The sequence below is a fragment of the Equus quagga genome, chromosome 7, assembly GCF_021613505.1.
Source record: "Equus quagga isolate Etosha38 chromosome 7, UCLA_HA_Equagga_1.0, whole genome shotgun sequence".
Lineage (NCBI taxonomy): Eukaryota > Metazoa > Chordata > Mammalia > Perissodactyla > Equidae > Equus > Equus quagga.
In genome coordinates, this window is record NC_060273.1 from 29,906,958 (window position 1) to 29,922,758 (window position 15,801).

At 49.3% G+C, this 15,801-nt stretch overlaps 1 protein-coding gene across 2 annotated transcripts in view; it reads right to left on the minus strand.

Annotated features, from left to right (window-relative positions):
- C7H7orf50 (chromosome 7 C7orf50 homolog) overlaps window positions 1–11,130 on the minus strand; it is a 148,345-nt gene extending 137,215 nt beyond the window's left edge. The window contains exons 1-2 of one of the 2 annotated variants that reach the window (XM_046665787.1): window positions 11,091–11,126; window positions 1,133–1,389 (exon numbers count right to left, since the gene is read on the minus strand). The gene's annotated coding sequence lies outside the window, so the exon portion shown is untranslated. Of the gene's footprint in view, window positions 1–1,132; window positions 1,390–11,090 lie in introns of both variants that reach the window. The other variant, XM_046665788.1, reaches the window with a different exon arrangement.
- Between the last annotated feature and the right edge of the window lie 4,671 nt (window positions 11,131–15,801).

Below are 15,801 nucleotides of genomic sequence, written 5' to 3' on the forward strand. Positions count from 1 at the left end.
GGGAACTCTGAGGGAGGACGTCGTGAGGGGGGACCTCTGAGGGAGGAGTCTGGCTGATTCCTGGATGGAGACGTGGGAACTGGACCAGCTGCTGCTGCTGCAGCGAAGGCTACTGCCAGGCAGCTGGCGGGCAAGCAAGAGCAGGAAGAAGCCCTGCTGCCCACTCCCCATCGGCCTCACCCCCACCCACCCCCACCAGCTTCCAGTCCCCGCTGCTCGCCCCTTTGGGTGGAACCTAAAAAGGAGCTGACGTGGAAACGTATCTGGCGCAGCCCCAGAAGCTGTAACGTGAGCATCATGAAGCAGCATGTAAAACGTGCTTTTGGAGCTGAGACAACAATTTAACAACCAGCACGTGCAAACATATACGTCCTGCTTTTCATTACCCGTGTTTTTAGCAGAAACCATCCAATCATGTTTCAATAAAGGATTAAATAAGTAAATCAGGATAAACCAACAAAATGCATCGCATTCAGTAATTAAAACAAATGAGACAGTGTTGCAGATAGAGAATAGAAAATACACAATACTACCAGTAGTAGTATATAATTTTGTTTTTGTTTTTTGCTGAGGAAGATTTGCCCTGAGCTAACATCTGTGCCAATCTTCCTCTATTTTGTATGTGGGATGCCGCCACATGGCTTGATGAGCAGTGTGTAGGTCCACAACCAGGATCCGAACTTGTGAACCTGGGCTGCCGAAGCAGAGCGCGTAGAACTTTAACCACCAGGCCAGAGGGCCGGCCCCATGTTATTGTTTTAAGAAAATACTGAAAATAACAACAATAATAGAGAAAGCAACATAAATACATACGAAAAAGTCTGACGCATATAAATAAAACTTTTACTTTTATTTATATCTAGGGGTGGGATTACAAGAGACTTTCTACATTTTTACAGCTCAGTTATATTGCTTTTTTCAATGTTTTATACTTGAAAAAAAAATGAAGGCTTTTAAAAATACTAGTCCTTTAAAATTCTATTTACAAAGCCTCCTAATATCAGTTTTTACTCTAACAAATTACAAAAACGTATTTCCTCTTATTTATCCTCAACTCCGGTGGCTTCGCCCTCCATACTCCAGGTTTCACTTTATATGTACGACACATACTTGCATTACACGGTGTGTGTACCTTTCTGAATTTCAGACGTGCTGCTGAGGGCTGCGTCTGTGGGCACGGGGACACGAACCAGCGCCTTCTTCGCTCGACACCAGAGTTCACTCCGGACTCCACTAGCGGACGTTCAGAAACGCAGCTCATTCATTCGACAACCATTTACTGAGAGCCACCTCGGTGCCAGGCCCGTGCTGGATGCTGACACAGAGCGAACAAGTGACAGACAAGAGCCTCGATCTCGTGGAACTTCCCTTCTAGTGGGGAAGACGGGCCTGTTTAAGGAAACGAGTAAACCCTTTTACACACAGAGAAACGCTACCAAGAAAATAAACAGGAATAAAGTGAGTGGGGAGAAATGCTACCAAGAAAATAAACCGGAATAAAGTGAGTGGGGTGACGGGAGTGTCAGGCGGCCTCTAAGAGGCCAGCGAAGGACAGAGGAACAGCCATGTGAAGAGCTGGGGGAAGTGCAGGCAATGCAGGAGGAACAGCAGGTGCAAAGGCCCTGAGCCACAGAATGTCCTGAGGGGCAAGGCCGGCGGGTGAAGGAGGCAGGCCCACTGATGCTGTGTCCTGGGCACGTCCTCTCACCCAGGCGCCCCCTCACCATGAACGGACTTGCTGAGACGCAAACTTCCCCACAAAGCAAAACTGTTCCCACAGGGACAAACAGGAAAAATTACATGCAGGTGTTAGCCGGTGGAATTAAGCACGCACACGCCCTGTCAGCTGGCAATTCCACTCCAGATACGCAGAGTGCTGACCGTGTGCCAGGAGCTGCGCGCGCTGCACCAGGCAGTCCAGAACACCTGGCCACGCACAGCTCACAGTCTCACGGGGAAAGACGAACGTACACCATGCCAGAAGGTGGTAAGTGCCATGCAAGAACAGAGCACAGCGGGAACGGGCTGCGGGAGACGGCGACTCCAGAGGTGATCACGTGCGGAGGGCCCAGCCACAGTGAGAACACCTAGGGCCGCATGTGGGTCTAAACGCCATTCTCAGAATAAAACAGCCAGAGCTCCTAAGCTCGCCCGTCTGCAGCAAGGAAAGCGTACGCGAACCTGGGCTATCACGCTGTGCCGGAGATCACGCCAAACAATCACGGGGCCGCACCCAGGAGGACCCAGGGCCAGCGTGGGGGGCACCCCCACCCCGTCTGGGGCTGTGACTGATTACCGCACACTGAAAGAATATTACTATCGTGGAATCAGAACACTCCGGGCTCCACATTCTTTAATTAAGCCTTAACTAAAAAAAGTATCCAAAGCCAGAGGCTACAAATTTCAATTAGCAGAGTAATAAGAAATCACGAAAGAATGAGAGGCTGTTGACACAGGGCCTTTGAAAAGGCAAAGGACTCTGCCAGCCAATTACCTGGTTGAAGAAATAAGAAAAGTCTAGCAAATATTTACATATCGATTACCATAAAAGTGAAGTTAAATCTATATTCATTCTGTAAGTTATCATTAAAAAGTTTAATCAGTAAGTCTATTTGCTAAAAGGGGGTGAGAATTTTCCATATAATAAAAAGGTTTCTCTAAATACTTCTACGAGATGGTGACTCATAACTCTGAGACAATGAATGTTTGTCACAGAAAACGACACTTCCTTACATTTACGGTAAAGTGATTATCAACAAGCATGCCAAGACGATTTAGTGGAAAAGAACAGTCTTTTTAACAAAAGGTACTGGGACAACCAGATGTCCACATGCAAAAGAATGAGTCTGGAGTCCTGCCTCATAGCATACACAAATATTAACTCAAAATGGGTCAAAAACCTAAAAGTAAGAGCTAAAACTATAAAACTCACAAGATCACATAGGAGTAAGTCTCCATGACCTTGTGTCAGGCAACAGTTTCTTAGCTATGACACCAAAAACATCAGCAGTGAAAAGAAAAACAGATAAATTGGACCTGTAAAAATTAAAAATTTTGTGCTGAAAATCATGCCAGCAAGAAAGTAAAAAGAGAACCTGCAGAATTGGAGAAAATATTTGCTAATCATGTATCTGACAAGAGACTTGTATGGAAAATGTGTGAAGAAGTCTTACAACTCAACAAAAAAAGACAGATAACCCCATCTCAAAATGGGCAAAGGATCTGAACGTATTTCTCCAAAGAAGATACACAAATGGTCAATAAGCACGTGAAAAGAGGCTCAACGGAGGAGTGAGGTCAGCATCATGGTGGGGTGAGCTCTCCCCTCTAAATGCAACCAGAAGGACACCCACAGTCCAACAGAGGACATTCACACAACACAAAAGACATCTGGGAGACCCACACGGCCGCACGTCTGCAGGTGGTGGGGCTGGACCCCCTGGGGGAAGTGCAAGGTGGTAAGGGGGACTTTCCTCTGCCCGACGGCAGGGACCCCGGGACCGTGTGCGGGCTGAGAGGAAAGGGGGGAGGGGGACCCCTCCACAAGAACATCACTCTCTGAGTTTCCTCACAGCCCATGGGAAAGCCCCCCACACAGAGGTGACTGGGCTGGTGCAGGGGTGTCTTCATCAAGCTGGCATCCCAGGAGAGCAGTTAGTGAGGACCCAGGGAGAACACCCAGGATCGCGCAGGAGAAAGAGAGTGCCCCTCCTCCGCCCTGCACTCCAGCCCTGCAATCGGCCGCAGCATCACACAGAGGGAAAAGGAGTCAGCAGCTGGGGAGGAAGCAGGTGATAGAAGGCACCCCTCCCCCTGCCCAGCCCTCCAGCACAGCGATCAACCAGAGTGCCACACAGACAGAAAAGGAGTCAGGGGCTGGAGCTAGGGAGCCGTGGATGATGCCAGGCCCAGGACACACAGCACCTGATCCCCACCCAGTGGTGGCAGGTGGAAGCTGCAACCAGATAATATCACTATGTGGAGGCAAAAATCCACGCTGTCAAGCAATATGAAAAAATATATTAAATCTCCAGACCAGAAGGAAAAGGACACGGACCCAGAAATCAACCCTGAAGATACAGAAATTAATAACATAAATGAGAAACAATTCAAAACAGCTATCATTAAAAACTCAATGAGTTACAAGAAAATACCGAAAGACAAGTCAACGAATTCAGGAGCATCTTCACAAAAGAGACTGAAACTATAAAGAAGAACCGATCAGAACTGCGGGAGATGAAAAAAACAATGGATGAGATAAAGAAAAATCTGCATTCCCTAAACAACACCGCCGACATTGTGGAGGACCGAACTAGCAATTCAGAGGCCAGAAATACAGAAATGCTTCAGATGAATGAGAAGAGAGAACTCAGACTAAAAAGAAATGAAGAAACTCTCAGAGAAATATCTGACTGAGTTAGGAAGTGCAACATAAGGACTATAGGTATTCAGAGGGAGAAGAGGAGAACGGAGCAGAAAGCTTGTTCAAAGAAATAATAGTGGAGAACTTCCCAAATCTGGGGAAAGAGCTGGAATTACGAGTGAACGAAGCCAACAGATCTCCTAACTACATCAGTGTAAAAAGACCTACTGCAAGGCAGATAGTAGTAAAGCTGGCAAAAGTCAATGACAAAGAGAAAATACTAAGGGCAGCAGAGCAGAAGAAGATAACCGACAAAGGAACCCCTATCAGGCTTTCAGCAGATTTCTCAGTGGAGACCTCACAGGCTAGGAGAGCAGAATGATATATTCAAAGTCCTGAAAGACAAAAACTTTCTGCCAAGAAAATACTATCCAGTGAAAATATCCTTCAGATATGATGGAGAAATAAAAACTTTCCCAGATAAACAAAAGCTGAGGGAGTTCATCACCACAAGACCCCCCCACAAGAGATCCTCAAGAAGGCCCTCATACCTGAAAAAAAAAAAAAAAATAGGAAAGGGGCTACAAAGCCCTGAGCAAGGAGATGAATAGGTAGGCAATATTCAGAAAAGGCAGCTATCAATCAGCTTAGTAAACACTTAACTAAACCATAGTGATCAAAACAGCATGGTTCTGGCACAAAAACAGACACTCAGATCACTAAAACAAAACTGAGAGCCCAGAAATAAAACCACACATCTCTACAGACAGCTCATCTTCGAAAAAAGAGCCAAGAACATACAATGGAGGAAAAAAAGTGTCTTCAATAAATGGTGCTGGGAAAACTGGACAGCCACATGTAAAAGAATGTAGGTAGACCATTGTCTTACACCACACACAAAAATAGACTCAAAATGGACCACAGACTTAAAGGTAAGACCTGAAACCATAAAACTTCTAGAAGAAAATACAGGCAGTACACTCTTTGACATCAGTCTTAAAAGGATCTTTTCGAATACCATGTCTTCTCAGACTAGGGAAACAAAAGAAAAAATAAAACAAGTGGGACTACATCAGAGTAAAGAGCTTCTGCAAGGCAAAGGAAATCAGGATCAAAACGAAAAGATAACCCAGCAACTGAGAGAAAATATTTGCAAATCCTATATCTGACAAGGGCTTAATCTTCATAATATATAAAGGATTCACACAACTCAACAACAAAAAAAAACAACTCAATCAAAGAGTGGGCAGAGGATATGAACATTTTTCGAAAGAAGATATACAGATGGCCAATAAGCACATGAAAAGAAGTTCAACATCATAATCCTCAGGGAAATGCAAACCAAAACTACACTGAGACATCATCTTACACCTGTTAGAATGGCTATAATCACCAAGACAAAAAACAACAAATGTTGGAGGGAATGTGGAGAAAAGGGAACCCTCATCCACTGCCGGTGTGAATGCAAACTGATACAGCCACTGTGGAAAACAGTATGGAGATTTCTCAAAAAATTAAAAATAGAAATACCATACAACCCAGCTATCCTACCACTGAGTATTTCCAAAGAATTTGGAATCAACAATTCAAATGACCCATGCACCCCTATGTTCACTGGAGCATTATTCACAGTAGCCAAGACATGGAAGCAACCCAAGTTCCCATCCACTGATGATTGGATAAAGAAGATGTGGTATATATATACAATGGAATACTACTCAGCCATAAAAAAGGACAAAAAATTGTCCCATTTGCAACAACACAGATGGACCTTGAGGGTATTATAAGTGAAATAAGTCAGAGAGAGAAAGACAAACACCATATGACTTCCCTCATTTGTGGAAGATAAACTTATGGACAAAGACAACAGTTTACTGGTTACCAGGGGGAAGGGGGTTGAAGGGTGGGCACAAGGGGTGAAGGGACACACTCATATGGTGACCGACAAATAGTAATGTACAACCAAAATTTCACAATATTATAAACTATTATGACCTCAATAAAAAAAAAATCAAGAGATGGAAGAGAAAAATAATGGCAATTAAAAAAAAAAGATGCTCAACATCATTCGTCATTAGGGAAATGCAAATCAAATGACACACCACTTCACACTCACTAGGACAGCTACAATCAAAAAGACAGATAATAGTAAATGTTGGTGAAGATGTGGAGAAACTGGAACCCTCATCCACTGCTGGTGGGATATAAAACGGTGCAGCCGCGTGTAAAACAGTCTAACACTTGCTCCAAAAGTTAAACATGCTATCATGTGACCTAACAATTCAACCCTTAGACATCTACTCAACAAAATGCACATATCCACACATAAAAACCTGAACACTGATGTTCATAGCAGCATTAGTCATATTATCCAAAAGGTGGAAACAACCTAAATGTCCATTGATGGAGGAATGGATAAACACATGCAGTGAAATACAACGCAGCCATAAAAAGGACGGCAGCACTGACACCTGCTACAACGTGGATGAACCTTGAAAACATTACGCTGCACGAAAGATGCCAGACACAAAATGCTCCAGGTTGTGCAATTCCATTTATGTGAAATGTCCAGAAGAAGTAGATTATAGGGACAGAAAAGTAGAAGAGTGTCTGCTTAGGGCTGGGAGCGGGGGAAGGAGTGAGGAGTGACTGCTGATAGACACAGGGTCTCTTTCGGGAGAAGCAAATGTTCTGAAATTAGGTTGCGGTGACGGTCACACAACCCTGTGAATATACTAAAAAACAAACCAAAAAAACACTCTGATCTCTCTCAAATTATGTGTCATAAATCTAAGAATATAATGCCCCAGTACTGTTTTTCCTCTTTTTTTCTTACAGATGAACCTATTTCACAGAGTGGCTGTGAGGAGAACATGAAATTACGTGTGGAGAGCATCTGGCACATCCACAGCTAACAAGTGTTCTCCAGCTTCCTCAAGTCCTGTTTTAAAAAGAAACAAACAAACAAAGGGAAAAACACATTCGCTGACAAGATTGGTGCAGGAAACCATATTTGTGCCATTAAAGTCGTACACACATTTACACCAAGACGGTCACTGACTTGACCCTGCGTGTCAGCCGTCTGCAGGTGGCCTGACGTCACCATGTCAGAAACCACCAAGACTCTTTATTTCTTTTTCCTTACAAGCCTTTCTGCAAAAAACCTAGTGACTCAGATTAATGTCTATAAAGCAAAGCCACCCTAAGTCTTCCCTATATTTGGGAGGATGAGGATTTGGAGGGGGTGGGGTGTGTTAAGAAAGCTAATCATAATAATTACCAGTAAATCAGCATTTCTCTAGAGCTTGCCACGTGCCAGGCCCTGCCCTAAGCTTTACCTAAATTAACTCAACTTCTCGTGACCGCTGAGGGACGCACACAGATGAGGGGACTCAGGCACACCTACCAGAGGAGGCAATCGAGAGAGGAACACGCCCAAGCACGCACACCTGTGCCCTCAGAGGACGTCAGTGCGCGCTCACAGCGCAACGTCCACTGAAAGGCAGGGTGTAAATCGACGCGTACACAAGACGACCCTCGTTTCGTAAGAAAAATCACACACAAACACGCACAAAGGAAATACAGTGAAGTATTAACACTTTAGAGGGTACAATGATAAGAACGTTTATTTTTTTCCCTTATACTGTTCTGTGATTTCTACAGGAAAAGGAAAAAAAACTTATTTTAAGATACCAGCTCTAAAGTGTTCAGGGAAGCAAATAACTACCCCCACCAACAGAAAGCGGACAGCCCGGGTCAGACACAGACGAGGAAACCCTCCGCTACCGGGCTGGCCTGCGGTCACGGATCAGGACAAGTCAGTACCAGCAGGCGGAGGCTGCCAGGGCTCTGGGGCTGAAAAGAAACTCCAGACGACCTTAAAAAAGTACGTCAGCCTACAGGGAAAAAACCCTCTTCTTAAATCCGAAAATACCACCTGTAGCCCCTGACGTCCCCTCGCACCCAGTGCATCCGAGGTCCCTCAGCAGGTGACAGGCAAGGGCACTGCCCAACTCCCGGGGCAAAGGCCCCCCTGAAGGAGGGTCTGGGCCTCACAATCCACAACCGTCCGGGATGTCAGTCCAAGGGGTCCAGGAGCGGAATCCCAGTTCCTGCGCCAGGACTGTGGCTTTGCTCCCGTCCACTTGATCCAGGACAACTCTGAGCTCTGACTCGCCCGCTTAGACGAACGGCGCCAGCTTCTGCTCTCCTGCTACCCGTCCCCACTGCCTCCCCACCCCATCCCTTCCAGGGCCAAGCTCCAACCCTATTACTACAATAACCAAGCATCTCACTCACCAAGCCCACCTCCCATCTTTCCAGCTACCACCTCTCGGCACCCTGGGGTCCAATAATCCTTCAACCTCACCCAGACCTGCAACCCACTGACCCCACACGTTTCAGTGTCCCTCACTGCTCTCACGTTCCCACTCCCACAACTTAATTCCCATGGTCCACCATTATAATCTGGCCCTCGCACACTCTCAACTCCCTTCATGGTACTCGCGTGGCGAAATCTCTCCTCTGGTATATGCTCCTCCCTGGGTGAGACAGCCCAGGACCAGGATGACTAGTCTCACTTTAAACTGAAAACCCCTCACCTCAGGGGGGATCTCCAGCAATGCCCAGAAACCCCACCCCACTTTCTGACTCCAGCCACTCCCCCAGACCACTGACCGGTTCATTCTTTCACTTCTCCTAATCACCCAAACCTCCAGCACCTCCTCGCCCTTCTCCGTTCTCAGGAGAGGACATTAACTCCTCATCACTCGACTCCCACAGGCTCCCACATCTCCCCACCGCCCCTTCTCTCTTGTTACAGCAGAAAATGGTCCCCACTCCCACCACGGCCAAACCCTCTACTTGTGCACTGGGTTCCATCCCCTGCCCACTCCAGGACATCACTCCAAGCCACACCCCTCCTGCATTATTCCTTCTTTCCTTCCCCTGAATCAATTCCAAGTGCCCACATCTTAAAAACTCTCTCATTCCACATGTTCAACGGACACCCCATTTCTGCTACTTCTGCAGCAAAATCCTCAAGACCTGCCCCTCTTTGCACTGTCTCTATCTCCTCTCCTCCTCTATCTCCTCTCCATTCTGTCTTCTACCCTCCTCCATCAGGCTTTCGTCCAACCTCTCTAGCAAAACTGTCCTTATCAAGACCACCAATGACACCCATGTGTGAGGGACAAGGACTCTCTCCGTGACTAACTCTACTCAGGTTCCTCTGAGCCCTCTCGCCACTAGGCCTCAGCCTTGGCCTACAGAGACTTGAACAAAACCCTAACACAGTTTCTAAGGGCTCAAGGCCGCATCCCTACGATGACCCCAGCCCCCTGAGAAAACTCAAGGCTGCCAAAAGCCAACACCTGAAGACAGGTGTCTTCCAGCCTCCGTGGGAGAGTAGGAGCCTAACTTCCAAAAGGCTGGTTAACAAACCCAGACAGTTCCACAGGACCCAACCCCCTTCCCGCTTCCTATTAATTTTTCACCACGGCTGATGCTCAGTGCTCATCTTATCTGACCTAATGAACGGCAACATCCGCCAGTTGATGCTGCCTCCTTTCCTGAGATGCTTTTTTTCTGTCAGCTCCGGAGACAGACACCACACTCTCCTGCTTTTCCTACCTCTTCACCTCACTGGCCTCCGCACACTGAAGGACCCCAGGCTTAGTGCTCAGCTGCCTACCTATTCTCACTCTCTCCGGGATCCCAACTGCCTTGTGGCTTTAAATACCAACTGCACACTGAGAACTTCCAAACCTCTCCCTAAACTGCAATACTACATTGGCAACTCAACCTTACCGCACATAGATCACAAACACACACACACACACACACACAAGCGCACGCGCGCCATTTCAAACCGAACACGTCACACCACAACTCCAGATCATCCTTGACAAACGTGAGCTTCCTGCAGTGTCCCTCCTCCCAACAAATGGTCATCTGGTGAAATGGGAGATTTTAGCTCAAAGCTGAAAACCATGGCGTCACCCACAACTCCACTTTCTCACACACCATCCAACCCACCAGTATAGCCCGCTGGCCATATCGCCAACACGCGTCCAGAATTCGGCCACCTTTCACTTCGTCTGCCATTAGTACCCTGGTTCGTCCCGCCCTGCAGCCCCTTTCCAACATCGCATCCAGAACGACTTCTGAAATACCTAAATCGGGTTACGTCTGATCTCGGCTGAAAACTTCCCTAGGCTTTCCCGCTTCACTCGGAGAAGCCAGGCCCGCAGACCCCACGTGGCCGCCCCGCCCTCCTCGCTCTCCCCTCCCGCGCTCGCTCGGCTCGGCCGCCGCGCCCCCGGCTGGTCCCCGCACCCACGCCCCCTCCACCCGGGCTGCTCTCCTGGCACCAGCGCGGCTCGCTCCGCCAGCCCCGTCCTGCTTTATCCTCCCCGCGGTCCTCGCTCCTTCACTCGGTCTCCCCCCGCGGAGCACGAGCGCAACGGATCAGAGGCCGCATCTGCCGCCCGCGCCCGGGCCGCGCGGACACGCAGGAGGGACCCCGGGGACGCTCCTCAGAGAAGGGGCGCGGGGAGCAGACGCGCCGGACCGAGGCCCGGGGCAGCGGAGGCCCCCAGTCCCCGCGCGCCCCGCAGGCCACTCCCAGGCCCACCACGCCCGCCGCCCGTCCCTCCGGCCGCCCCCGCACGCCGCCCGCCCGCGCACCCACGTGGGGACCGCCCAGCGACCAGCCGCCCTCGCCTACCTGCGCGTGGTCGCAGACGCCGGCTTCCGGCAGGCGCGGCGCCCCGGTAACACGGTCCCGCCCTCCGGAGCGGCACCGCCCATTGGCCGAGGCCCGCCTCCGTCTCCCCGCCGGCCAATGGCAAGCGGCGGCCGCGAGGGGGCGGGGCCATCCCGGGCGCGGGCCGGTGGCGTCATCTCTGGGCGCCGCTGGGCACTGGAGCCGCCGGTTGCCCGGCAACGCTCCCACGTGTGGGCTGTGGGGCTCCTGCCGGTGCGTGGGGCTGGGCGACCCGGTGCGGGGCTCCTGGACTTAACCGGGCGGACGAGGCCTGTCGGGGTCCGCAGGGATTCGTCTCAAACGTCATACATTTATATGAATCATAAATGCTGTAATTTAAAAACCGTGTGCAGTGTTTAAATGTCACCGACACAGTGCGTTTGCGAAGGTGTTCAAGTGCGGTAGAGACGCGTCCACAAGGACGCTGTAAATTCGGATGAGCGGTCAGCTCCAGGTCGGAGGTGGAGGGCGGAGGCGGGCCGAAGTCTGAAGGAAAACCAGCGAAATTAGCCGTCTGGGTGGCAGATACGTGAGTTACGTCCTTGTTCGGTTCTTAGAAATATTCAGTGGTCTAGACACTTTGAGAATGGGAGGAAAGGGAGGGAGCGCGTGCGAGTCACTTAAAGATGGGGACAGTGAAGTGGGGTGTCAGCCGGGCGGGGATGTGCAAACAGGGAAGATGCTTAATGTGGGAGAGCCTACAGCCAGCCAGCATCCTCTGGCTGCACGTTCTTCGGATAACTCCCTCGTTTCTAATTGTGCGCTATCACAGACCGTTTATAGTGAACACCCTGCTCGTCTCTTGTGCACCCGCGAGTCTCTAAGGCACACACGCGCGGGTAGGATTGCTGGACCACAGGTGTAAGCCTGTCCAGCCTTACCGACTACAGGAAAAACCATTCTGTTTTCAAACTAGGATTCTTGTAAATGCCCCCCCCCGCCATCTTTGAGTTGAAACCCTGAAGGGCTACATTGCAGGAGTGGACATGAACCGGAGCAGACCAGCCCTTGCCGGGACTTCATAAAATCCATCTTGAATTCATCTCGATTTCTGAAACTGCCTTCAAGTGACTGCTTCAGGGTTTATTGTTGGTGCCACTAGCCTGCTGAAAGATGAAAGGTAAACTCTTTCTGGAAGATGATAATGTCCTATGTCCCCAGTTATAATTGCTCATGTGTGACGTCCAGCACACAATAGAAAACAGCTGTGTGCATAAGGGGACAAGACAAGGAGATAGAAAACCAAGAAAAACAATATATCATTGTCAATGGATTGCTGACACGCTCACCCAACATTATACCTTCATGGACTGAAAATGTCCAGCTCATAGTGGACAGCTCCAACTAGTCACTTGCTAACATGGTGTCCACGGTCAGGTGGCCAGTCTCCACTAAGGCCTGGTAGCCCATTGGGAGCTTCTTAGCAGGGCGTGAAATTCTCTGCAGCAGAGGGCACGGCTTTACACCAACCCTGGGGGCCTGTGCCCAAGACGCGGGCAGAGCCTCACCTACCATGTCCATCTCCAGACTACTGGATCTTCCGAGTCATGCGGCCAAGTGCAGGGCCACTGGTAATACAAACTGGATCTGCTGCAGAGCTTTCTCTTGCCTTGGGCCCTACTCAGACTGAGCAGACTTCCAAGTTACCCAGTAAATGGGTGGTGGTCATATTAAACATGATCTACGCTGCTTCCCAAATCCAAAAGGGCCAAGCAGAGGAAGTAGGACCGTTTCTTCCTGGAAGAAGATTGCGTTTGTTTTCTATTACCGCACAACAAATTAGCACAAAATTTAGCAGCTTGAAACAACAAACATTTATTTTGAACTCTCTGCAGGTCAGCTCTGGGCCTCCGCCTCAAGTTCCCTCACAAAGCTGTAGTCAAGGTGCCCGCCAGGGCTGTGGTCTCATTGGAAGATTTGTCTGGGGGACAGTCCATTCCCAAGATCACCCACGTGGATATTGGAAGGATTCACTCCTCGAAGGTCATTGGGCTGAAGGCCTCAGTTCCTCGCTGGCTATCGGCCAAAGGCCTCCCTGCGTTCCTTGTGGGCCTCTCCTCAGGGCAGCTCACAACAAGGCAGCTGGCTTTCCTCAGGGTGAGCAAGCCAGAGGGAGACACGAGACAGAAGTCACAGTCTCTCTGTAACTTAACCTCAGAAGGGACATCCATCCTTTCACTATATTCTGTTCATTAGCAGCGAGTCATGAGGTCAGCCCACACTCAAAGGGAGGGGATTACATGAGAGCACGAGGATCATTGAGGGTCATCTGAGAGGCTTCCTACCTCAGGGGCAAAGGGGGCAATAACGTGGTCTTGGCCTTATGGGGGTGTGCCAGCATGCCGAGACCACTGGATGCCTAAAAGCCCCAGTCGTGTGGCAGACCCCTGAAGCTCGGGACTCTGACACACATGTGTCTTACTGGGGCATCCAGGCACCTGCCACTTGCTATTCGCCAGGTCTGATTAGCATGATGCCATCAATAGAGCGGATCAGTGAAATGTCAAGCATCCGATGTCCCTTAGGTGTTGTCCACTGGGGACATTGTCTGATGTCAGGGGGTAGGAGAGTTACCATAGCCCCTAACCAGACAATAAATGTGAACTGCTGTCCCTCCCATGTGAATACATATGGTTTTCAATTCTCTCTCTTGGTGGCAACAGATCAGTGGTCACGTACCAGGTGCCAAATGCTGTGTTGATCTGTTTGAATAGACACGACAACACAATTTATAATCACAACGGCTGTGATTCGGGGCTACCACTTCTCTAGGCTGGCCGCACTTTCCTGTCCTCCACCATAAATCTGGGAATCACGCATCCTCTAAGTGTCTGAGGGGCGCTAATCTGTGTGGTTCCACCCAGGAGAGGTACTGCTTCTAATGGACACCCCTGGCCAGTAAGGGCAGTTCTGAGTGGCTTCCACACGGCCTTTCCTACCACAATGACTCTCATTCCACAGAACAGACCTCTAATGAGAAGGTTCTATCAGCTCTGAAGGATACCCATCCCGGTTTGCACTTAGAGGTGGGGAAATGAGCATAGCATGAGTCTGTGGGTCCACTGGATCTGCTGTGAGACGAACTGGGGCCAAGAGTCCATTTACTACCTGGACACTGTCCCATCCACTCTAATAGGGAAGCCAGGACCCCCTGGAACCAGCATCAACCCAAACCTCGTATCCAACAGCCTTCAGAAGTTCTGGGTATCGCCCTTCTCTGGGGTATTGCTCCTCAGGGCCATCAGTCCCTCTGAGGAGACACTAGTGGACACAAATGTCCTTCAGCTGATGAATGGATAAACAAATGTGTACCCATGCAATGGAATATTACTCAGCCACAAAAAGGAATGAGGTTCTGACACATGTCACACCATGGATGCACTTTGAAAAGATTATGCTACATAAAAGAAGCCTGTCAATCATACTGTATGATTCTATTTATATGAAAAGTCCAGACTAGGGACATCCACAGAGACAGAAAGTAGACTGGTGGTTGCCTGGGGCCGGTGGGGGTGGTGGGGAATGGGGAGTGACTGATAATGGGCATGAGGTTTCCTTTCGGGGTGATGAAAATGTTCTGGAACTAGATGGTGGTGATGGTTGCACAATACTGTGAACACACTGAATGGCGCCGAATTATCCACATTAAAATGGTGAATTTTATGTTATGTGTTTTTTACTGCAATAAAAAAAAGTGCGCGTGTTCCTCCTGTAATGTGCTTATGTTAGTCGTGTAAAAGATAGCTGTGTTCATCTGTTCTGTTTGTCTTCAGCTCCGGGCTCCCCCGCCCCAGTCATCTGTGTTGAATTTTCTTGAATATGTAAAACACTAACATGGATCCAAAAGTTAAAGCTGCACCTGAAAGCATACTGGGAGAAGCGTCATTCCCCCTGCAACCCTCCACTCATTCCCGCCCACGCCACCCCTCGTGGGCACCCAATTTCATTCATTTCTGCTTTCTCCTGTGTTTCCTCTAGCAAAAATAAGCAGATGGATGGATATTTACTTCCTCTCTTCCTCACACAAAAGGGAGCAGCATTCCTCACGTTCTTCTTCTGCACTGTCCGTGCTCCTGTAAGCCCACAATATACCCTGGACATCTTCTCTCCGTTTAGACATCCTCTTCGTTCTTTCTCACAGCTCTGCCGTACTCCCTGGGGTGGGTTTGCCATGTCATTTCACCACTGTCTGTATACGGGCGTTTAGATCGTCTCCGGTCCTACAGTTCTAAGTCATGCTGGGATGAATAATCTTGTGCACGTGTATTTGAACATTGTCGGTGGTATAATCAGGGTGGATTCCGAGAAGTGGGATTGCTAAATATCTGCTAGACTTGCTAAATATTGCCACGTTCTCCTCTGTCACGGTGTGTCACGCGGCATTCCCGCCAGCGCTGTGTGGAAGTACCCACTGCCTCCCAGCCTTGCCCACGGAGGAGGCTGTGCCATGTCCGCACCCGGGATCCGAACCGGCGAACCCCGGGTCGCCGAAGTGGAACGTGCGAACTTAACCGCTGCGCCACTGGGCGGGCCCACCCCCCGTCCTCCCCCACAGCTCTTTTCTCCACATTTCTTTCGCTATCCTTTCATGTTTAGTTTTCTGTGTGAACTTGAGTAGCAGTCTGTCTAGTTCCAGAAAAAAGCTTGTTGGTATTTTTATGGGGATCCTCTT